At 42.7% G+C, this 25,998-nt stretch overlaps 1 long non-coding RNA gene across 1 annotated transcript in view; it reads right to left on the bottom strand.

Moving 5' to 3' along the window:
• Positions 1–394: 394 nt before the first annotated feature.
• The window catches only part of LOC135982337 (uncharacterized), a 97,619-nt gene continuing 72,015 nt past the window's right edge, over positions 395–25,998 (bottom strand). The window contains exons 2-4 of the long non-coding RNA XR_010599622.1: positions 24,850–24,935; positions 24,004–24,115; positions 395–647 (exon numbers count right to left, since the gene is read on the bottom strand). This is a non-coding gene — a long non-coding RNA (uncharacterized LOC135982337). The remainder of the gene's footprint in view (positions 648–24,003; positions 24,116–24,849; positions 24,936–25,998) is intronic.

Below are 25,998 nucleotides of genomic sequence, written 5' to 3'. Positions count from 1 at the left end.
TTCTACTTGCACTAACTTTTTACACTTATAACGTGGTTTCTAATCTGCCATTGTCTTCTTTGTCATATTAGATGTGCAAGAAACCAATGATCAGTGAGACAGTGTGTAGACTGAGATTGGCAATATCTCTGATTAGCTGGGAAATAGTTCAGATTGACAATGCAGAATGATTATTTTTGGTAGTAGACTAATATTCAGAACCCATGTTTCCTTATGGATATTAAGTACTGTTCTATTATATCTTGATGGTGTAAATGGGCCCCAAAATCAAGGGTGTTAGATAAGCTTATCAATCTCGAATATTAAACAATCTTAAACATGGTTTGGCACTTGGTATACAGAGACCTAAGTCTGCTTAGAGTTACATTTTCATTTTTTATTAAATATACAGAAATAGAAGGAAAACAGTTAAAGCATTTGAAATGTAAAGCAGTAAATAAGGCTTTCATTGGAACAGTATCTCTTACTACCTTTCCTTTTAGATACAGAAAGTTAGAAGGAAAAAAAAATGCTTGACAGTCTTTGGTGGCATTTGTTAAAGATGGTAATACCTGTCCTTTTTGGTTGGGGTGGGGGGAAGAGAAGCAGTTAGTTGAAATGGGCTGGAGCTGTTGGTGGTGGTGGTGCTGTTGCGAGAAGTTCATTTCCTACAAGACAGAACAAGACGAACACACTTGAGGGAAGAGAAAACAACAGCAAAGATAGAAAATGCAGCTTCTGTCTTGGGTGCTGACTCTTACTTGCAACTTCAGTACTGGAAAAACATAAGCATGGCACATGGTCTTCTTAGCCAGTCCAATACCAGGAAAACTTGTACCAGCATTGGGCTATTTAAAGCATTGTCTTTAGCTTCCTCTTTCTGGGCACAGGTTACAGCAATTTTGCAAAATATACACTTTTGGCCTGCTAAGCCAGGCTTCTATTAGACAGAAGAAAAAAAGAGATGGATGGGAAAGAGAAGAAATATGATGTGGAAGGAAAAGGACATGAGGGATGGGATGTGTGTGTGAGATAAAGCCTCAGATTCCAGGTGGTGGTTGAAATTTAGCTGGAAATAGTGGAGGTGACCGTGTCATCTAGGTCGCTTTCTTTGGCTTGGTCTGGCCAGGTCTTCCTTCAGGATTAGGACAGCAAAGGCTCAGTTGTACTGTGGTGGACCCTGAGATCCCAGTAAACAGTGGAATTGGCAGCCATGATGGTAAAGTTCACTCCCTCTTCTGGAGAAGAGAAGCCTGAGAGGGGACATAACAGTTTTCAAGTACATAAAAGGTTGTCACAAGGAGGAGGGAGAAAACTTGTTCTCTTTAACCTCTGAGGATAGGATAAGAAGCAATGGGCTCAAATTGCAACAAGGGTGGCTTAGGTTGGACATTAGGAAAAACTTCCCAACTGTCAGGGTGGTTAAGCACTGGAATAAATTGCCTAGGGAGGTTGTGGAATCTCTGTCATAGATTTTTTAAGAGCAAGTTAGACAAACACTTGTCAGGGATGGTCTAGATAATACTTAGTCCTGCCATGAGTGCAGGGGACTGGACTAGATGACCTCTCGAGGTCCCTTCCAGTCCTATGATTGTATGATTAAAGACTCCGTAGTTAAGATTGAGTTCTACAAGAGTGTATTCTCGCCAAACTTACAGCACTTTGAATATGAATTTCGGGTGCATTTATGAGTATATTTGTTAATTAGGTTGAGCTTAATTTGATTAGAATGGGATTAATGAAATTTAGCATCTGTATCAGTTTTTGTCCCAAATGATGATAACAATGGAGTATCATTTAAACGTCCTTGTTCATAGGCCATTTTTTTTTAAAGTGGGTGGTAGTTACGTTCAATTTCTAAAGACTGCTGTATCTACAAAGAAAGTAGAGACTCTTAGGTGGGGCCACTGGAGCATCATTGGTAACTCAACCAATCACCAGCCTGGCTCTACAGCTAAGTCACATGCAGCAGTTCTATTGGATAGAATGATGCAGAGGTATAAGGGAGACAGGAAACATGTATCAAGAGTTCTCATTATTTTTCCCAAGTGTCCTTGCTCTTTAAACAGTTCATGGCTGCACCTATGGCTTGCTGTCTCAGTTCCCCTGGCAGTGCTACCATGGTGCACAGTGGAGCTGAGACAGGAAACATGATGGGTAGCCTTTAACCTGCACAGACTGGGCTTCTTTTGCCCTTTGTCTCACATAGTACAGCTCTCTGTAACACAGCCCTCTAAAAGTAAATTGAAGTCAAGAGTTCACCTGTATATTCCATCTGCTTTGCATTGCTCTAGTGAGGCAAAGCATCAATAAACTCACCTTAACTGGTTAGTGTGGTCTGGCTGCTTTGGTGTAACTGGTGAATGAACCCTTACCAGTTAGAATGTAAAATTACTTAAGATTTATTGTACATATCTTCAAATTATTTGGAATAGCCCATGAAGAATTTTCATTTGTGGTTGTATGGGGGTGCTTATGTTTAAAGTTTTTAATAATATTTACAAAATAATATTATGATGCGTCTGATGAAGTGGGTATTCACCCACGAAAGCTTATGCTGTAATACTTCTGTTAGTCTATAAGGTGCCACAGGACTCTTTGTCGCTTTTTACAAAATAAGGATATTTCAAGGGGAAAAAAACATATGTATATGTTAAGGTCTGAAAAAGCACATTTAAGACATTCAAATAACCTTAACGCTGTCCTGTCCTGCAAGGCAGAAAAAATATGAAAAAATATCTAATGCATCTTTAAAAATCAATTTAATATAATCTGGGACCACAAACCTTAAGATGCTTTAATCATAATCATGTGGCTTAGTGTTGCTCCAGGATGGAGTTGAGGTTCTGTGCATTAACGCTGCATTTCTGACATGTTAACATGTTGGAATTTCTTTTAAGTGTAACCTTGAGTTTATAATGCTTGGTTTTGGTTCAACTGTAACATCCCTGTAATTTTTTTTACCACTCAGTTACTAATAGATGTTCTCATCCTTAACTTTATTGTAATGTGCACTGAAATAATTTTCAAATGTTGATTAAGTTGGGGAGGTGGGGGGGAAAGAGGACAAATAATTCATCTCACTGTTTCTCCCCAAAATGCTAACCCTGGCTCTGGATGGGATTGTTGGAGGGACATTCCAAAACACCCATATACAAGTGAAAGTTAGTGGGATTTGTGCTTCTAAGTCACTTAGGGCAAGATTTTAAAGCTACTTAGATGTCCATAGAGGCATATAAGCACCTAGTAGGATTTTTAAAATGCCTAGGCAATTTTGAAAATCCCAATCTACCTCCTTAAATGCCTAAATACCTTTAAAAATCTGTCCTTAGGGTCTTTTGAAAATCCTATCCAAATTCTTACCCCCATTTCAACCAACATTTGAATAAATGTGCAAATCTCTACATAAGTTAGGAATCTGGGAGGCATCTACCAGAGGGTTTTGTGTTCATTTTTGTAATTCTAAGTTATTTTGATGAAATCCTGGCCCTGCTTAAGTCAATGGGAGTTCTGCCACTTACTTCAGTGGAGTCAAGAGTTCACTCATTGCATTTTACCCAGTATAAGCAGGGTCTCAATGAACTCTCCCCTGACATCTAGTGACATAGTGGGGGGTGAGAGGGGAGAGGGAAACACTTCAGGAACAAACTGTATTTGCATAGACATACCTACCCTGCCTGGGTGCTCGGGGACAGAGCTGCTTTGTCAAAGTGACCAGTTTAGGCTGAATTTGGGTTACAATTCACTTTAGTATTGAATGCAGGAGTAATGAAATGTTTTTATCCTTATTGTATGAATAAAGGGCAGCAGATCTTTACTTAGCATACCTTTATTGAGGGGCTTAATGTAACTTAAACCTCACTTGCTAAGCAAAGGGTATGGATGTCAAATCCCAGTGAAAATGAGAGAGGGTGAAAATAGGTGTTCCTATCTCATGGTGTGGCTGCTGACTAAAGAATCCTGTATATCATTTAGCCATTTCCTCTCCAGCGTTTCAATTGTGCTACATCTGCACTGTCTTTAGAGTCTTTGTTGCAGTTCAGTGATTGTTAGAACTGATATTACTGATGAGCAGGTCTAGGGGCTAAGCCTTGGACATGGCTTGGGGACAGTATTATAATGAAATGCAACAATGAGGCAGCAGCAGAGAAGTTACCCACTATTTAGGCAAATCAGTAATAGCTGAAATCACTAGCGCTGGGCTAAGTGGGGGAACCTCAAAACATGGCATCACCGAAGTGGCAGTGAGCAGCAGCAGCAATAGCAGCAGAAATGCTGAGCGGCAGCGGCACTGAGCCAGTTGCAGAGGTGGTGGCTGCAGTAGAGGCATTACTTGATGCCACCCCCTGCCCTTTTCAGGAGTAGGAGGTGAAGCCATGTGACCACAACTTTGAACTCTGAGTCTTCGCTGACCCAGGACAGCCAACTGTGGGTGGGGTGTGACAGAGGGAAAGGGGAATAGGATGTGAAAGAGATTTGTTCATTACACTTGTGATGGGTACAACCTGGAACTGTGGGATTGCTGTGCTTCCTTACCTATCTTCTAGCCTGGGTTGTCTCATACAATGCTATGCCAGTGACAAGCAGCAACGCCCTTACAGGTGCTGTGATCACTCAGCCGTCAACATGTGGCGCCGCTTGCCCAGCTACATTGCATGAATACTCCCATAGCCACTCATGAATCATACAGAGAGAGGTACCAGCAAATTACCCCATCTCCCAACCTTGCACCCCACAAATATACTGGCTTACACTGCTCAAGGTTCCCTTGGACAGTGCAAGCTCATTAATAAGTTCACCACTTGTTCATAGGAAAGTGTACATTCACCAGCCTTTGTAATCTGAGCTGAGATCCCCCAAGCATTTCAACTAAAAACACACTTTTAGGCAAAATATAAAACCAGACTATTAACTACAGAAAGATTTTAAGTAATTATAAGTAGCAGGCACAGAGATCTGTGCTCCTTTGTTGCAACTGAAAGGCCAGCTCTGGGCATCTCCCAACCTCACAACATATTTCAGTAGCACATACAAAAATACTTCATAACTTTCCATACAATGAAAGTACATACAATCCAAGAGCATATTAACGTTCTACTGATCAAGACTCTTACAATGATACCTCACAATTCATGCATTGTAAAAAGCATATCATAATCATACATCAGTAGTGAATATGGGGGCTCCAGGGTGCTACTTTGAGGTACAGTGTTTCAACACTTTCACACCGCAAGGTGGGAAACAGAGGCAAAGAATAGTGCCCAACCTACTATAGGGTGAGTGTGTGCTGATGGTTTTCAATTTGGGTGTGATGTTTTCCCAAATTAATGCTGGGTTTTTCTTTTGTTGTACACAGACTGTATGCTTGTGAGTGGGAAAGTATTGCCTCTTTGAAGCACCCAGGAATGGTGTTTAGTTTTTCCAGATTACTGAGTAGGGCTTAAGATGGTACTGTTCTGTGTTGTGAAGAGGAACCTCCTAGATATTGAACCTGTCCCTTATTGCTGTTGCGTCCAACTGGTAAAAAGGTTACATCAGTTATAATTAACAGATAAAACTTAAGCAACACTTCTGTATCCTCTGAAGGGGAAATGACTTAAAACTTTGAGAATGATACTTCATTACTCTACTTCTCTAAGGCGAATAACAATTTAACCTTTATGCCGGTATGGTGAGATAAATAAGGAATAATAGTTATTTCCACTATGTCTTGCTGCTATTTTATTTTGCAGCAAGCAAACAGTTACACTTTCTAAAAAGATTGTGGAAAACATGCAAAAGCCATGACATTACATTTTGCTGCAAACTATCCAAGGACCATCACTAATTGCATTGATTGTTAGAAAATGCAACACCCAAATTAGCAATGCATCTTTATCGACATTTTTCACCTTTCCAAGAAAAGCAGAGTGCGTGTTCCAATAAATTTAATTAAAGGTGTGTAATGTCTAAATCATCAGAAAGAACTGAGGAAAAGTTATTAATATCCCAGTTCCACTTTAATGCTACTGCCTTTAGCAGTAGGTCAGTGACAGAAACAAATTTTCCAGGCAAAGACTGGAATCCTTTCCTCCACTTAGCATATATTTATTTTGCTTTATTTGAAAGTCATTATATGTTCTTTCTGCTTTGCAATTCTGCCCACAATTATTAGCTCCAGATTAGAACTAAACTGCAAATCAGACATCTAGCAGCCCATACATGTACCCAGACCAAGGTGAACTCTGCCAAGAACTGATTTCTGAAGGTATCCTAGTCCCAGATCACTAGCTCAGCACAGGCTTGTTAATTTCACCCTACCTGAATCCATTTTACACCACGGTGTGGCAATAAAATAAGTTAAAGCATTTTTTTCACTACTCTAATCTTCGGTCTGTGTAGCCCATTGATATCTGGTAAAACATAGCTGAGAGAGAGAGCGAGGAGGACAGAGATTTTTATGAGCAATAAGCAAATGTTAGATGTTCAATGGGTCAGAACAAATTGACATTTGGTTCCTGTTGTTGATTACTGAGATTGATCGCTGTTCAGCTGATATAGAGAGTGATTTAGTGAGTTGGCCTGTTTGAGGCACTTAGTGCTGTCAGAAATAGCTGAGACATATTCCCTCGTGCAAGAGTAGTAAATGTCATCATCAAAAGCACAGCCCTTATGATAGAGAGAAAATGGAATACTTTCATTTTGCTTAACAACCTGGACTTAAACAATAGGATATTTTACTGCATGACTAATAGGCAGTGAGACTCTTGCTATAGAATGTCACTGCTGATGCATTGATTGGGTATAATGAATGTGACACAGATAGCTCAAAGGCAGATGAGGATAATAATTCATTCCTTTGCTGGTCTGTACATGAAAAAAGTCTCAGCAACTCTTTGGTGGCCCTGTCTTAATTCGAAAATTATGTATTACTGTAGCTCACTATGAACTATTATTTACACTAGACTCTGACTAAAGTGTTAGTCTTCCTTATCCACACCATAAAAATCACACTGGCCCTTGTTAAAGAGAAGAAGAATACTGCTCTGAATAAAGTTACTCTGCTGACCTCCACCAGCACATTCAGAAGTTGTATTCCCTCCCATCAGAAAGAAAACAGGAGTTAGTTCCTGCCCCCCTCTGTTAAATCTTAGTAGAACTTAAAGGGACACTCTCGTGTACCTTTCTATTTTTCCATTACTGCTGATGGCATCTGAGCAAGGATAAAAGAAAATTGCTTTTCCTAGCACAGCTATTGGACTTGAAGCAGGAATTGATATGGCTTTTGTTCTGCAGGAGGTCCAACTGGATGATCACAGTGGTCCCTTCTGGCCTGAAAACATACACTCTACAAGGAAGAGATTACTCATTTTGTGCAGCAACTGCAGTTCTTTGAAATGTGTTCCCCCTATGGGTGCTCCACTTCGGTGTGTGCGTGACTCTTGAGCCCTTGATTGGAGATTTTCCATTAGCAGTGTCTGTTCGGCTCGTGCATGAGGCCTATACCTCCTCGTGCTGGACACTGAGGCTATATAGGGATGCATGGGTGAACTGGCCTCAGTTCCTAGTTCACCACAACATCCCAGAGTTTGAAGCAGAGGTGAAGGAGGATGGATAATGGAGCATACATAGGAACACATTGATCATACACAGGAACACATTGAGCAAAGAACCACAGTTACTGCGCCAAGTTAGTAACATCTTCTTTGTCTTCAAGTAGCATCCCTATGTGTTCTCCACTTCATGTATCCTCAGAGGGAGGAGGGAGCTTCAGAACTGAGTCTAGAACTGAAGATAGTGCTGAAGTACCAAGTGCCGTATCGGATCTGGCGGCATGGATTAAAGCATAATGTTTCAAAAATGTATGTATTGAAGTTCATGAAGTGGCCCTACATATCTCAGATACTGGCATATTCTTAAGAAATGCAGTAGACATTGCTTGTGATCTGGTCAAATGTGCTATCACCATTTGTGGGGGGTGGGAGCATGAATATCTGTAGCATCATTACAAGTGATAATACATCCAGATATCCATCTTGATAGTCTCTGACCAGAGACCATGGACCCCTTGGATCTATCCAGGAAGCAAGAGCCTAGGTGACTTTCAAAATTGCTTGATCCTATCTAAGTAGAAAGCCAACACCCCTCTAACATTCAGGGTATGAAAACAGGACTCCTGCAGAAAGCTATGCGGCTTTGGAAAAAAACCCTGGTAGATGAATGGATTGGTTAAGGTGGAACTCCAATACAACGTTAGGTAAGAATTTTGGGTCTGGATGTAAAGACACTTTGTCCTTGAGGAATACTGGGGAGGGGGAAGGAATGATGGCTACTAGGTAATCCAACAGGTAATCCAGAATGACTCAAAGTGGCACAGATTCAGGCAGGGGGAAGCGACGACAACACCTTTTACATTTCTATAGGTAGGTAGTACAGGTTGAACTCTTTCTACTACGAAACTGCAATGGGTGTTACTGAATAGAAGTGGAGGATTCTACCCAGTGAGAACTATCAAGGAACCATGCCATGATATGGAGAACCCCCAAATTGGGGTGAAGCACATGACCCGCATCCTATGAGAGGAGATGAGGTGTGGTCAGGACCATGAGCGGTTGTTGAACATGTAGGTGAAGCAGTTAACAGTACCAAGCTTGTCTCGGCCAGGTCAGCACTGCAAGGACAATTCTGTCTGATTTTGTTTGCCACCCTTAGTATCAGTGGTGGTGGAGAAAACACACAGAACAGACCTTTCTTCCAAGATTGAAGAAAAGCATCTCTGAAAGAGTGGTGGCCCAGACTTCTTCTTGAGCAGAAAAGAGCTTGTTCCTGGAAGTGGCCAAGATATTCACCTCTGGCAGTCCCCATCTTTGGAATATGCTGTGGAGAACTTGATCCTCTAGCTCCCATTCGTAGTCCTGTGAGAACTGTCTGCTGAGTTGTAGTGTTATGAATACCTAGGAGTAGATCATTGAAATTTGGATCTGATAAGCTATGCTCCAGTTCCATAGTTTCATGGCTTCAGCACACAGCGAGGGGGATCTTGTGCCTCCCTACTTGTTGATATAAAACATTCAGGACACATTGTCAGTCATGACCCTGATTGATTTGCCCTTGATGGAGAGATAGGAAATGAAGACAAGTATTCCTGACAGCACTGAGCTCCAACACCTTGGCAACTTTCCTGAGTTGTCCATCTGCCCTGAGTGGTGAGGCTTTTGAGATGGGTTCCCTATCCCAACAGTGATGTGTCTGTTGTTAAAGTTACTGATGGAGCTAAGCCACAGAAAGGAATCCCTGCATGGAAACTTAGTTGATCTTCCATCTGTCTAGGGAGTGTCTAACTTGTAGAGGTACCATCACCTGTTTGTCCAAAGTGTCTCTCACTGGAGAATAGGTCTTTCTGAGCCAACCTTGAAAGCAGAGGAGGTGTAGCCTTGCATGATCAGTCACAAAGGTACAAACTGCCAGAAGACAGTTCCTTATTGTAATCTGAGGGCTCCCCTGAATTGCCTACACCAGATCTGACAAAGTTACGGATTTGTCTAAGGGAAGGTAGGCCCTTGCTGTCAATGCGTCCAAATACGCCCTTATGAACTGTATCTTCTAAAAAGAGGTCAATTGGATTTTTGTACATTCAGCTGCAGATCCACTCCTGGAATAAAGCAAGAGTCATCTGTGTGGAAGATAGCACTGCTTCATAGGAGTAGCCCTTGAGTAGCCAGTCGTCAAGATACAGGAAGACTAGAAGGACTCCCTGTCAGAGGTAAGCAGCCAGTACTGGCAAGACCTTGGAGAACACCCTTAGGGCCAAGAAAAGCCAAAGTAAAGCACTTGGAATTGGAAAGTATCCTGGTGAATAGTGAAGTGTAGGTACTGCCTGGGTGATTGGTGTATTGCAGGGGTTGGCAACTTACGGCACGCGAACCGATTTTAAGTGGCACGCAGCTCCCTACCACAGTCCCGGCCCCCAGCCCCACTCAGCCCCCCTGCCCACTGCTCTCCCCTGCGGGGGCAAGAGGCAGAAGCTTGGTTCTGCGGCAGCCAACCTTCCCCCCTCCCCGCTTCTTCCCCCAGCGGTGCTCTCCTGCCGCTCCTCCTCTCCGTCCCTAGCCAATCAGCTGATGGCCCTAGCGAGGGGGAGAGGGAGGGGGAAGAGCGGCAGCGTGCACAGAGCTCCGTAGAGGACGCAGAGAGAGGTAGGGATGGAGCCTGGGGGAAGGGGGTGGAACAGCCCCCTGCCCTGAGCCACTGGGAGCACCACCACGAGCCAAGCACCCCAGCCTTCTGCCCTGCACCCCCTACCCCTCTGCCCTGAACCCCCCCACCCCAACACACACCCATCCCTCTGCCCTGAACCCCCCCACCCCAACACACACCCAGCCTTCTGCCCTGCATCCCCACAGCCCCAGCCCTCTGCCCTGAACCCCCCCACCCAACACACACCCAGCCTTCTGCCCTGCATCCCCACAGCCCCATCCCTCTGCCCTGAACCCCCCCACACACTCAGACCTCTGCCCTGAACCCCACACACCCCAACCCCCACCCAGCCTTCTGCCCTAAACCCCCACACACCCCCAGCCCTCTGCCCTGAACCCCACACACCCCAACACACACCCCAGTCTTCTGCCCTGAACCCTCTCCCCCAGCCCTCTGCCCTGACCCATGAAACACCCCCCCCCCCAGGTCTGGAGTACCGGCCGCAGGCACTGATCAGCCCTCTGCCGGCCTAGGTGAACAGAACCCCAGGCTGGCAGCGAGCTGAGCAGGCTGGTGGCGTAAGATCAGCATTTTAATTTAATTTTAAATGACGCTTCTTAAACATTTTGAAAACCTTGTTTACTTTACATACAATAGTTTAGTTATATAATATAGACTTATAGAAAGAGATCTTCTAAAAACGTTAAAATGTATTCCAGCATGCAAAACCTTAAATTAGAGTGAATAAATGAAGACTCGGCACACCACTTCTGAAAGGTTGCCGACCCCTGGTGTATCGTTATATGGAAATAGGCATCTTGTACGAGTGCTGAAGACCCATCCCCTTTCTCCAGAACTCTTAGATCTAATATTGGTCTCCACCCTCCATCCTTCTTTAGCACAAGGAAATATTTTGGGTAAAACCCCTTACCCTTGTTAGGAGGATGGAGTGGCTCTATTGCTCCTAATCAAAGGAGAGAGTTAACTTTTTGTCTCAAGAAATGCTTGTCATAGGGGTCCCTAATGAGAGATGGGGCAGTCAGGGGTGGAAAGGAGGGAGTGACATAAAGTAGATGGTATATCATATGTTATGACCTCTATATGACCCACTTGTCTGTTGTGATCTCCCTCCAAGCATATTGAGAAAGGCAGTCTCCAAAGTGGGGGAGGTGGGAAAATGGATGGAGCTGTAAAACCAGAAAAGCAAGACGATACAAACCCATCAAAATTGTTGTTTTGATGATGACTGCATGTTTGTAAACAGTGGGTGAGCTGCCCTCTTTCTTTGAAATTTGTCTTTTCCTGTGTGGTTCAGTCGATCCGTGGAATCCAGAGAACTAATCAGGACATGTTTTGGGGGCCGCCTGTAATGTACTAAACTCTCTCTTATGTATAGGTGTATATATGCCCAGGAATCATGAAGTGGCTCTAGAGTCCTTCAGTGTGTGCAAGGACACATCCTTGGTCTCTGAAAAAAGCTTACAACTGTCCAAGAGGAGGTTCTCAATGATGTTCTGTTCTTCTCTAGGAAACCACAAAAGCTGGAGCCATGATGCCTTATACATAATAGCTGCTATGGAGAGGAACCTGTCAGCAATGTCCACATCATCCAAAGCTTCTTGAAGAGTGATCTGGCCACTAATTAGCCCTCCAAGATGACAGACTGGAATTGCAGCAGATGTTCAGTAAAGGGAGTAAATCCATTATTAATTGTAAAATTATATTTGGGCTTGACTGCCTGAATTGCAGGGTTGTTGACAAGTAGGACTTCTGTCCAAAGAGAAACAATTCTTTTTTTATCTTTGTTATATGGGGCAGACTTGAAAAGTGTTCCCTACCCTGCTTATTTACTGCATCCACCACCAAAAAGTTAGGTGAGAGGTGGGAGACCCAAAAAATATTTCTTATCCACCTGCTTACAAGTTGGTGGTATGGTAGCAGGTGTTTGCCATATAGTCTTAGTTGGATCCAGGAGAGCCTCACTAAAGCCACTCCAGAATGTATTGCTGACTGCAGGATATCCAACAGTTTTTGCTGAGACACCTTAATCTCTTCAAGTGGAGTCTGAAGAGCATCTGCTACCCTCTTTATGAAGTTTCTCAAAATCAACAGCCATGGAAGGTGGCAGAGGCATAACCGCCTTGTCTGGAGAGGAAGATTATATCAGTATTTGAGGAGTAGCCTCTTTATCTGTCCTGGCCTTCAACTCATCAAACATCCCCTCCTGTGGGATGAGAGGAGAGGACTGTAAGACTCTAGTCTCTCTATGAGATGGTATCGATGGTCTGGTTAATTGCTGACAATAAGCAACTCAGGGTTCCCTGTGTGGCCCTTTTTTGGGGGCGGGGGAATAGGGGTGGTATACAGGGTTGTTGCTACCACACTGGATGATGAGTGTGATCTTCCTTGTGACTGTCCAAAGAATGGGTTTCTGAAAGGATATGTTGGGAAACCTGAACAGAAATAGAAGAGACTGACTGGATGTCTCTCTCATCCTCCTCGGTATCACCCAATGGAGGAGCACCTGCAGAAAAGGGTAGAGTCCTGTGATATTGGATGATGGTGGTCTGGAGATTGAGGTCTCAGTACCAAGAGATAGTCCGTACCCAAAAGGAGCAGGGAACTCCAGTTTGTCCATTACAGACAGATCCTTCTACTTAAGTCCTATTGTGACTTTCAGGAGTGATTTCACCCTCTTTGTGTCAGCACTACTAGAGAAGTCTGCACAAATAGGCTCAGTATTTGGAACAGGGTTAGTTAGATAACTGTTTGACTCTCCTCATGTTACTCTGCATCAATGTGTCATAAGGGCCTCTCTTGGTGACTGGGAGATTATATTTTAACATATAGGCAGATATAGGAATATACTAGTTGTCCCTAGTGTGGGACACAGGCCAGAGAGACATCAAAGACCCCTGGTGACATAAATGAGGATCATAACTGCAAAGCTGAAAAGGTTTGTGATGGCTCTTGAGCCTTCTAATAATCAAAGTTTTCTTGTGCTATGCTCTTCGTACATAAGAGATGACTGCAAATATGGCTACAAATGTTTGTATGGTGATGAATTGGCTGGAGCTCAATGGAATCATAACTGCTTGATTGTATGTTACAGGCTTTGCTTAGCTAATTATTAACTAACAAAGATTCTTCTTTAGCTGAACTAGTAACAGCCTGTGCTTTTGGAGTAGAAGAATCTATATTGAGGATCAACTTCCACCATTAAGTTCCAGGTAGTCTTGGTGCATAACAGGAGAACCATAAAGTGCTTAGAGACCGCAGATTTGTGACAACATTCTATCACATGAATGTCTCCTGGTATATCACATTAACAGACTAGCATTTTTACTTCCACTACAGGGAGCATTACTAATGCCTTGAAATAGGATTTCTGCAGCTAAAATATGACTGTAAAAGCTTTCAAAGAGGCTACGACAACTCGCTTCTTTGAAGGAGGAGATGTAAGATGGCCACTAAGAGCTGTATATAGGAGGGAACTAGAGGTCTGCCAGATATGTAAGGAGAGCAGCAGCAGACAGGAGAATTACAAATGTTCCTGTATTTTAATATTGGAGCGGGGTGGGGTGGGGGGGGGGGGAGTTATTTCACAAGTATGCTGCATTCAGAAGACAATGGATCTAATTTTGTATTCTGGTCAACCTGTAGTTGGCATAGGACCAGAATGGGGCTGGAGAAAAGATGCCTCTGGCCTAATCTAACCTACACCAGGTTTCCCAAGGCCCCAAGGGACTATCCCAAAGTAGGAATTACCTGGCCATGCTTTCCAAGACATACCTCCTGCACCTGGGACTCAAGAGTTGCAGGGGGAGGGGAGGGGAAGGAGATGTAGACACTGCTACTGCAGAGCTACATCTCTATATAAGGGTTATTCTGAGAAGACAGATCCTCCAGCTTTTCTTGCTGTTTCGTGCAGTGGGTGGGTGGGTGGGTGTTGGGGGAGGGGGAGAGAGGATGTTTGACATGTACTTGCCTAGGAATCTTCTGTGCTTTGTTTTTAATAAGAGCTCCAGAGCCCGATGGGTTCCAAAAACTAGGAAAAAACCCACCTTCCTGATGCTCAGTCTAAATTTTCCATTTCTTATTTTATTATTCAGATTTAAAATACCAGATAATATTGCTATGGGGAAATAACTCAAAACTCAAAGCCACAACAAAACAGAAAACACATTGTAAAGCCACATATCTACACACATTACCTTCTAGCACACACTAACCATTCTTCTAGCACATCAACTACAGTCAGCAAGGTCACATCCAAACAACCTTAACTCTGCTCTGGGTTTGATACCAGTATGCCTGTGGATTAATATTTTAAATTCACTATTAAGTGTTTGCAGTATTTGTACACTGCCAACTGTGCACCAGGCATTTTACAGACACGTACAAAGACAAGTTCACTGTTCCCAAAGGATTTAGGGCCAGATTTCAAAAGGTACTTAGGTTGCCTAATGATGCAGATAGGGGTTGAGTGGGATTTTCAAAAGCACCTAAGCAAGTTAGGTGCTTTAGACCCATTGATTTTCATATGAGAGTTAAGTGTCTAACCTGATATGGGGACAGAATGTAACATGAAGCAGTGTTGGTGACAGTTAGCATGTGATCCCCCGCTGCCACACACACACACACGTGAAATGGATGGGAGCTGAAGTGATACAATTACATTTTAATTATCTGAGACAGGAAGGGAGTAACATAAATTAAATGTATGGAGATATTCTATGTATCTCCTAGAACTGGAAGGGACCTTGAAAGGTCATTGAGTTCAGCCCCCTGCCTTCACTAGCAGGACCAAGTACTGATTTTGCCCCAGATCCCTAAGTGGCCTCCTCAAGGATTGAACTCACAACCCTGGGTTTAGCAGGCCAATGCTCAAACCACTGAGCTATACCTCCCCCCCGTGGAAGAACATGGGGACAAGAGTGAGGGAGTGCAGTGAAAGGGAAAATGAAGAGAGGCGGCAGGGCACAGCAGCTCATGAGGCTAGGTGTAAATCTTGGTTTGTATACTGCGTGCTGTGGAATAACATGAACATACACTATGTTTCTAAAAGTAAAGTGGTGATACATTTAGAGAATTATTTACTGAAATGATGCAATTGCAGCCAGCATTACAGCCATGTGCAAACAACCTGACTTCCTGGTGTCTCCTCCCAAATCTTCTCTCCTGCAAACTTTGCTTCTCCCTCCAAGTTCCATGCAGACTGCAATGCATCTGATGTGCTCCTAATTCTCACCATCTGAATAATCCAAAACAATTCCTCTCTCACATACTGTTATTCATCACCTGTTAGTAAAGTTGCCCACCTGATTACATATCCAGTAGGGATGGAAAATCTTTGGCTACAGGATACATTCCCCCATCACATACCACATTTGGGAAGGCTGCCTGCCTGTCCTGCCATTCTTTTCTTCTTACTTTAATTTGGGGATATTCCAGGGGCCTCCCTGGACAGACTCAGAAGCAGCTCATGGTGTCAGCACCAAGGCCAATTCTGAGGGCAGCACAAGCTGAAGGCAGCTCTGGAGCTTGTTATTCTCCTCAGGGGGCAGCACGGTACTTTGGGCTTCCCACCTTCCCGATCCCCTTTTAGCAAGTTACTCCCGCCAAACACCCCCAGATTAACCCTCAATCTCCCCCCCCCACCGCACTACCTTCTCCCAGATGTGGACATTTGGTGCAGTAGTTTGATGCATGTGTATCATTAACTATGGCGTTGTGGTCATTGCCTCCATAATAATCTAAAATTATTTACAAAAAAAGACCTAACTGCCCTGTAGTGACACCATGAGAGGGGGGAAAAACACCCATGAAATTATCCAATGTCGTCTAATCTGGAACCACAATCAATAATATGTGTCAATTGTTACTGTATGGCTATGCACGGTGACCCATGGCTATACATGGTGACCCTACAGTGCAGAGCTAAGGTTGTTTGGGTGTCCTAACTGTACATTTAGATAGCTTAATATGCTTAGATTTCTTTTAAATGTAACCTTTACTCTGGATTTTCTGCATCTATAACACTTGCCTTTGGGTTAATTACAACATTGTTGTAACGTATGTTACCATAAATTACTGATATGTGCTCACAATCGTAACCCGATCTTAATATAGATTTTCTAGGAATACAAACAAATACACACAAAACACATTTTTGCAGGCTAACAGGTCTTTGCCATTTCCTATGCTGTTAGTGGTGCATTTGAACCTTACTGGCTTCCATATTGGTCACCTATTCCACCCTCATGCTAGGTGAGAGAAAGGAAAATTATAACTTTGATTCAGAAACTGCTAAAATTATGTATAATTGCTTTGGTATGAAGCATAGATTTATAATTTTAATGTCTGATATTTTATAGCATGTCAGGGCTAGGACTACATGTGCTTTCCTTTTGCAGGTGGGCAGGAAATGGCTGTCCTATGGTATAACACACCCACTCCTAGCCATGGTGGTTTATGACAGTTTGGCCCTTTTGAAGCGGTCACTAACATAGGACTGAATATTCATTTCTTTCAGTTTAGGTCAGTCCAATTTGGTGGGGAAAATTTTTCTTTTTTTGTTTTGTTTTAAAAATGCAGCTTTTGGATGTTTTCTCGATATTTGGAATCCAATAATCCCAACAGAAATTAATTTGCGGGCAGAGTACAGGTGAGGCATGATAAGTGCTGTTCTATCACATTGTTCTTTAATATAACACTTGGATATTATCTGTTTTCTGGGCTGCGTTTGTTGACGCATCACCAGCTCAGCTCTTGTTAGGTCCTTTTTAAAGAAGTGATGTATGGTAATGAACACAAAACAACACTGATTTTATAGTTCACTTTTCTCTATGGTGTTCCAGTCCTGAAGCCAAATCCTCAGTAGGCATAGATCAGCATAGCTTCAGGCACGGTAATGATTTATAGCCACTGAGAATATGGCCTTTTGACTCTTAAAATTCTACCTTTCCTCAAGAAGAGAAACTTTTTTTTAAAATATAGGAACCCAGTGTCTTCCAATGGAATTGACCCTGCAGGATAGGAAGCTATACAGCATGGGTGGAATGTTAAGGCTCAGTGGGGCAGATCCTCAACTGATGTAAATTGTCACAGGTACCCTGAACTCATGGAACTATGACAATTTAAGCCAGCCCCTAAAACTGTACCCAGGATTAATTTAAGAATTGCCATCTGAGCCAGCAGTGCAAGTATGGTGGTACAGTACGGTACGCCATACCAGTAAGATATTTATAGCTGGCGTACCTGAAAGACACAGGAGGAGCCCTCTCCCAGTCCCACCCCCAACCCTTCCACGCAGTTGTGTCTCCTGAGTCGTCCTACCTGAGGTCTGTACAGCAGAAGTCTCTGGTGCAGCAGGAGGAGGTCAGAGCCCCCCCCTCTCCCCAGGTAACCTGGGATGGATGTGAATCATGGGGAGGGGAGGAGCCACATGGGGGGGGTCACATAGGGAGGTCCCCCTTTGTGTCTCTTCCATGAGTGCAGCGTACTGGCAAGAAATGATTTCTACTTGCACCACTGCACCAATCAACGTGAATCAACACAAAGCAAATACATGCCTTGCTGTTCAAAAATAAGAAGTGATGCCTCAGAAAAAAATAAAATTATCTCCACCTTCCCCTGCAACACATATTTAATGCACAGTCTCTGGCTACCACAATAAGGGCTGTTGTGAGGTAAAGCTGGGAGTGCTAGATAAAACCTGAAATAAGCCATGATTTGAAAAACTCAGAATAGTTTTTTTAAAAGCCCATCATGAAGAACAGCCTGTACAAAAGAAATCCAAACTGCTTTTCTGCACCTTTGCAAAAGTTCAGGCTTTACATTTCAGTCCCAAAAATGAGTGGCAGAAAGAGCAAAAGGACTTATCTTTACAGTCCTCAGCCTCACTCCAAACTTTTTAAAAAACAGCCAAGTGTTCCTTCCAGAATCACAGATTGAATTCAGCTGAAGAGACATATTGCATTTGGCCTCTAGTCCCCTCATGCCTAATAAATGAAGAAGATGTAAACAACTACAGAAATTGTTTCAGCATACATCTGGAAAGCACAGCACGGTGTGGCAAATGTATCTAACTACAAACTAAACTCACCAAAATTATCACGGCACATTCTCTTTCCCTATCAACATGATGAAATACCATAAATGGGGATTATGCAGCCTTTCCAGTCTAAACAATCAGGCAATAAAAGCCAAGATGAGGAATGTCATTGCAGAAAAGTGAAATTGACCTGTTCATTGCTTTGGGGGCCCCTTGGTTAGTTGCAGCTCTCAGAAATGATAGTCTCTGGACATGTAACACACAGATCAATAAGAAACTAATCATACTAGAGATTGTAAAGACTTCACAGAATGTCTTGTTCTTACCACTTCATAAATGATTCTACCCCGCTGGTTTTCAGGGCCTATAGTCCATTTACTTCTCTCAGCCAGATATGAAGCTCCCCAGTGACTAGCTTTCTTCCATCAAAAGTAAAGTTAAAGATTTCCATGTCAGAATTTAATGCAAAGCCACCTGAAGCTCATCAACCTGGAACTAAATTAAATGACGACGGAGGCCAAGTCTTTTCATCTATCACTTAATCTGTGAACTGCCAGTCCCCATTATATGCACTGTATGGCCTGACACAGATTGACTGCACATCTAAGGATGCTATAAAGTCCTGGTTAAGACTGAAGACTTAGAAATAAGATCCGACACATACCCAGTTGTACAGAGACTTTCCTGCCTGACATTCTCTGTTATCTTTTCCTTTCTCTATCCTATTGTGTTGATCATGCAAGATAATCTTTTTCTATTCAGCACTGGGCCCCTGCCTACAGCAATAAATTGGGCTGTGACAAACTTAGCTCTCAGATCTGGCTGACCGAGGTTAAGATATGGGATGAGAAATGTTGTGCTTAGCAGCATCCAAGGAAGGCAGGGGTAGATGGGACATCAGACACTCCGGACCTGAATAGCTGGCCAATGGAGCCATAATGGTATTGGCTGTACATGCAGCTGTCTGCATATAGTTTTACTGACCTGTGGCAGTCTTTCCTCATCACTGTCTATGAAGCCAGGGTTCTGCTGTTGATGGGCCTTCCTCCAAGCAGGGACAGGCAAAACTGCCACAGCTGCCTGCAAACCATGCACCTTGATCCAGCATAGACAGTGAGTATTACATAGCACATACTTTTTTCTTGAAGGGGTGTCTGTCTCATTAGTAACAAAGATGTGGCTGTGGGAAGCAATGAGATAAATTGGGGCTAAGAGAAAAAAATGTTTTCCTAGTACACAAGGATTTGAGTGCCTACTAATAGAATATATTTCATTAATAGAATGAACTCATAAAACTCAGATTTTTATCCAGAAGGAACCATAATGATCATTTGGTCTGACCTCCTGCATAACACAGATGTGAAAACCTCACCTTTTAATTTTTGTATCAAGTGATGAAGAATCCATTAAGCCACTAGATAAGTTGTTCCATCGCTTAATTACCATCACTTAAAATGTTGCACCTTATTTCTAGTCTGAATTTGGCTACCTTCTGTTTCTAGCCACTGGATCCAACTATGCATTTTCCTGCTAGATAAAAAGCCATCTATTATCAGAAATTCATGTAGGTACTTGCTGACCCTTGATCAAGTCATATTTTATGCCCTTCTTTGAAAACTAAACAGATTGAGCTTTTTTAAGTCTCTAATTTATAAGGAATGATTTTCAGAGCTCAGCTCATTCTTGTAGCCCTTTTCTGAACCTTTTCCAAATTATCAACAGCCTTTTAGAAATGTGGACATCAGAACTGAACACAGTATTCTTTTAATGGTCTCACTTATGCTGTATTCAGCAGTAATACCCGCCCCTCCTCCATCACTCTTACTTGATATTCGCTGGCTTATACATCCAAGGATTGTGTTCACTCACTTACCATATCATATTAGGCATTTATGGTCATCTGGTTATCTGCCATGAATCCCAATTCTTTTTCAGTGTGACTACATTCTAGTATACGGTCCCCATCTTGTCAATGTGACCAATATTTTTATTCCTAAATGTATGACCATCCATTTGTAAGTTTAATAATGTCGCTATTAAATTTACTGGCATGAGTAAAGTGAGATTTTTAAAGTCTCATACACCTTGTCTAAATTGCAACCCATTTTCATTGGAATACCAAAACAACAAAAACCGCGCCTGGATAATTTCAGCCTGAGAGGTGAAACTCTTAAAAAAAAAAAAAAAAAAAAAAAAAAAGTATAATGGCTATGGAAGAAACCCATCAGCAACCTTAGCTATTGCCATTGCTGATATTCCAGCTATTTTTAATGATGACAGAAAGAAATGCAACCCAAACACACATCTATCCACCCCTACTTCACTATACTTCAAATATTCTGTACCCACCCCCAAAACAAAAACCGTATACTGAACCATTTATTTGCTCTGGGGTGGCAATATGGTCTAGAGATTAGAGTAGGAGAATGAGGCTCAGTAGTTGTCAATCACAGCAGCTCTGCCACAGACTCACCATGTGACCTGAAGCAAGTCAAAAGGTTAGATTCACAAAGGGCCTTAGGCATCTCACTGCCTCTTTAGGCTCCTATGTCTAATATTTCGGTGCCACTGACATTCCCCAAAGCCGCTCAGCTGCCGCCTAACACTGTAGGTGTGTAAAGTCCCTAAGCACCTGAGTTTCCCCTATTAAAGTTGCTGTGGCACCTAAATTTCAGCAGCTGGGAACACACACAGCCATCTAAGTCCTGACACCACTGAGGTGCTTGGCAGCTAGCTCATGCCTAAGTCCCAACAGGATTCACAAGCTAGGCGCTCTCGTGCCTATCTTGCCTCTGGGACCTGAGTGGGTAGGTGTGTTCAGAGGATGGCTAAGGAGATGATGGTAGTTTCCCCTCTGTAACTTTTAGACCAGTGATAAGTGCATTCACCTGGGAGGCAGGAGATCGATGTTCAGTTCCCACCTCTAGCTGATGTGAACCAGGGATTTGAACCTGGGGGTCTGACACCTACCAACTGAGTGCCCAACCACTGGGCACTAGAGTCTCTCATGCTCTCTTTAGCCCAGTGAATATTTAATTCTTTATACACAGTGGAACAGCTTCAAGCAGGAGAGACTGAGAGCAAACTGCTCCATGATACCTCATAGCCCAGTAATTAGAGCACTCTCCTAAGAGATAGGAGACACAAGTTCAAATTCCTTTGTATCTGCCAGAGGGGAGAATTTAACCTGGGACTCCCATATCCTGGGTGAGTGCACCAGTCACTAGTTGAGAAGTCACAGGGATGGGGACACCACCGTCATCTCCTCTACCACCTTGGTTTTTCAGGATAAACAACTGACCTAGCTTAGGCAACCTAACTCCAGGAAAAGGTTCATAGCTGAGAATCCTGAGTGGAGATAGGTGATAGGTGCCTAATTTCCTTTGAGGGGCAGGGCTTAAGGCTACACCCTCAGAACAACAACGTTGACTAAGGTGGCTTCTGTGGATCCCATTCTTAGGCTTCTAACTCTCCACATGTATTGTATAGGGAATCTGGGTGCCCAGCTCAAGGCTGTGAGTTACATTAGGCAGCAGAGTGCATTGGAGTTAATCCTCTGTGTGAGTCTTGCCCTTGCTTTCACTGTACTTCAGCTTCCCTATCTGTAAATGGAGGCTAATAATACTCACCTGCCTCACAGGGGTGTGGTGAGACAAAATTAATAAAAAGCCTCTTGAGATAAGTGCAAAGTAATTATTTCCATTAAGTATAAGATATTAGAAAGCTCTGACCAAAATAATGGACCAGTCTGGGTAATTGACGATGAAGGCACCCTTTTCAAATGAATTGATTTCCCAGCAGGTTAAATAAAAGAGGCATTATCCAGCATTTGCCATGATACAGTTAGGGATTTTTTTTGCACTGACAAGCCTTTCAAGGCAGGAAACATTCTGCCCAACTATTCTGACCTATGAAACAATGTGGGTTTTTTGGTGGGTTGACGCATTCCTAAAGTGGAGGAGCAAGTGCTGATGTTCCTACTCACTTCTAAAGCTTTCCCTATCCCCTCCATCTTAAAGAGGGAGAAAGGCAAGCCAGCAAGAGAGGAGCCCTGAGAGTAGACAAGACCACAGTTTAAAACCTCAAGCGATTACAGACCTCTTCCTCCTTGCCATCCCCCCGCCCCACCAAAAAAAAAAAAAAAAAGCGTTAATACTGTAAGCTCCAGGCTCTGTGAAAAATATCATGGAATTGTTGTGGCATTTTGAAGTTTTTTAAAACAGCAGGAGCAACTTAAAAAGAAAATGGGGGGGGGGAGGGGGGAGAAAGAAACTAAATTTAGTTTCAACTGTAGCCTTGCCCTCTCAATTATAGCATGTGACATTTTCATACAGATCAGACCAGTTATTGCAAGACAGCTCATTAACATAGCAATCACTGCCACCAAGTCAAACAAAGTTACCCACAACTTTGGATGGAATGTGCTTTAAGGTCACAGTTATTCATCCTGCATCCATGCATGGTTAGTGGGCAAGACCTTAAAGACCACAGAAGAGAAATGAGATAAAATGTCACCATCTAAATGCGGCCTTACTTTTCTATTTTTTTTCCCCCACAGACTATGTGTATCCATTTTAAAGAGTGTTTTTTTCCAGCCCAGTGACTTGAATTAGCTCAAAAATCTTTATGTGAAATCTCAGTGAGTTGTCTTCATAAGGTCACCAGAGTTTGTTGTAGCACCTGATCACATTTTTTCTTTCCTAGTGTTGTTAAATGAGCTACGGAAATCTCCCTATTAAATGTACATACTGCTATGTCTTAGCGCTAGAAAAAGCAAGGTCAAGGATGTGCATCTTCCACTTAGAGGAAGGTGATGAAGTTAGTGTTGGTCCTTTGTTCCTGTGGGAGTTTATTCCACCATTGTGAACTTACCCCTGAGAAACCTCTGTCTCGTGCACAGATGAGGTTTACCCATATGGTAGTAGGTTCCACTATGCCAGAGGACCCGAGTTGTCAAATATAGTCTTTGTCCCAGAGTTTTGGGCAATCTTTTAGATATGCTGGGCCCTGGCCATTGATCGATCTGAAAATCAGAATTGAGGCCTTGAACTTGACTCAATATTCTATTGGGAATCCAATGTTGGGAGTGGAGGTCAGGTTTGATGTGTTCATGGTAGCCCATGTTGCTAAGGAGATGTATCCCTTTGCTGGAGTTTTCTAAGGGCTAAAATGTAAGTTAGAAGGTATAAATAAGTTGGTATTTCACTTGGCAGAAAGAGATGGGGGACCACTGAGAGCTGGGAAATGCAAAACAATGGAAGCTATTCACAAAGGTGACACACTTGTGCCAAGGCCACTGCTGTGACTATTTGTTGATTCAATTACTATGATCTTTTTAGAAAACAGTAACTTAGTGTAAAGACAAATATGCTGTATCACCTTATCAATAGGGGAGGAGAAGAAAGAGACACCATTCTCATTGTGCCCACTGGACATTCAGCTTTTCATTAGTAATTTATCAAAAGGATTTACGTGCTGTAGGGCAAGGGCCAAGTACTGTGAATGTCAAAATTTATAGACAGGGTAGAGAATGTGCTACCTTGTGCTGGACCAATAAATAATGTATTACACATTTGCTTTCAGGCCAAGAAGTGTCCTTCTTTGGGGCTTCACAGAATTTCTTCCATAAAACATTTAACAAACAATTTATTTAAAGCACTTTACTGCCCTGTCCAACATTTTGGGAAACTTAAATCAAGTTTTACGACTAAATCCAAAGAGAAATCTTTTGGAAAAAGGGAGGCAAGACCTGCCACCTAAGAGGTGTTTAAAACTCAAGAGACGGGGCTTACCGTCTTACTTGCAGTGATTCTCTGAATACAGGATTATTCTCTCTTTTCTGTCACAGATGTCTTTCGCTTGCTTAGACAGGACCAATCAGAGAAAAGATAGGTCTTGATATACCTGCCAACAGAAGAACTGGGGGTGAAATCTGAGTGCCTTTCCCACTGTGGGTCCCTTGGTAAGGAACCTGCTGGAGCTCGTCAGCCCCCAGGGGCTGTAATCAAGGCAAATTCCCTGCATGCTTGCTAGAGTTGGGAGCAGGTGCTGGTGAGGGGGCATACACTACTCCTTTTTGGAGTATCACTAAGGAGCGTGGAAGAATTGATTTCCCCAGGGACTCCAAACAGTCCTGCCCCGGGCCAACAGGATGGCTCTGGCCCTGTGTTCAGCTTCTCCTTTTCCCCAGTGCACATTCAGGGAGTTAGGGCAGGATTTTGTTATTAAGACCCAATGATGCTGCATGCAAAAACAATAGATTATTCATCCACCCCCTGCTTAATGTACTCTGCTGGTGCCATGTAAATAGCTGACTGCTTTATTCCTTCAACACAATTCTGTTTACTGCTTTTATGTTTCTTTCAGAAGCCTTCTCTCTCTCTCCCGCTTATCCTCTCTTATCCCCAATTTCGCTCGTTCTCGCCCCCTCTCATATTATTTCACTGTGGATCCCAAAATGGTGAATAACTGCTGTACTCCATAATCTTTTTACAATGGCAAATTAGCAGTCTATGTGCTAAAAAACAGCATTAAATGTTCTTCGGACAAGCTTCCTAAATTGTTAATTGCCAATGTAACACAATAACTACAGCTAGCAATAAGTAGTCACTTTAAAACAATTGTGTAAGAACACTTACTCATCAGCACTTGGACTTCTATGATTTATGGAGCTCTCAGTCATGAAACCCCATAACCCGGTGCTCTCCAAAGGACAATTGCAGAGCTGGAATGCATAATGAGGAAAGCATTTTATTTAATAAAAGCAGGAGGTGGGATTGTCTAAAGTCTCCAAAAGCCTTTAACTAAATTAGGACAAATCCAGAAATAAGTATGTCTGAGCAACACTCAGTACTACATTTTTAATATTTTATAGATAATTTTTTCATAACAACTTAGCAAATGCCTTCCACCAAGGGAATTGTCTCTTATTTAGGTCTTTTTCTAAGGCATGCTTTTATTAGTCCCTTTGTTATTATCTAAACATTTTCTAACATAATATAGTATTTATACTGTTGCAGTATTACTATTAATTACCAAAAAGTTGCAAACTGAGGAATGTGGGTGTATCTCTACATTTGGAAGCTAGTAATACATCCACAGAGAATTGCATAGCACTTGACATTTCAGAGCCCTGTATATACTTGGGCTAATTATTCTTCACAAAACTGTGTGAGGAAAGTAAGTAAATTATTGTCCTTATTTTACAAATGGGAAAATGGAGATATAAAGAGGTTAAGTGACTAGCCCAATGTCACACATAGCAAGCCAGGGGTGTGCTGCTCTTATTACTCAAGAATGCCTCCTTCCTGGTTCTAGGCCTAATCTGCCACATCACTGCAGGCATTAACAATTGTTTAACTTTGCTTGCTTGATGGGGTTTTGTTATCGAAAACATGAAGTCTATAGGGTCTGCAAATAAGGAATAGCCTAGAGAGTGCCTACATCTGCTGCTGCCACTCCTTCTGCAGTGGGCTCACTGCTGCTGCCACTGTTACCTCTACCTCTGCTCATCTCTGTTGCTGCTATCATTGCTTGCTGCTCACTATCACTTCTGTGATGCCACATAGTGAGGTTCACCAACTTAGGCCAGTTTTTTGTGATTTCATTGGATAGCAGGGAACTGCTCTGCAGCTGATTGATCATTGGATTTCACTGCAACACTGTCCCCATACCAGATCTAAGGCTTAGCCTCTAGACCTGCTCCTCAGTGATTTCAGCTCTAGTAAACACCAAACAGTAACAAGGACCATCAATTAAATTCACTCAGCTTTGTCTTTAACACTAGA

This window comes from Chrysemys picta, chromosome 3, assembly GCF_011386835.1.
Source record: "Chrysemys picta bellii isolate R12L10 chromosome 3, ASM1138683v2, whole genome shotgun sequence".
Lineage (NCBI taxonomy): Eukaryota > Metazoa > Chordata > Testudines > Emydidae > Chrysemys > Chrysemys picta.
Note: the sequence above shows the minus strand (reverse complement) of the source record. Positions and strands in the feature narration are given on the sequence as shown.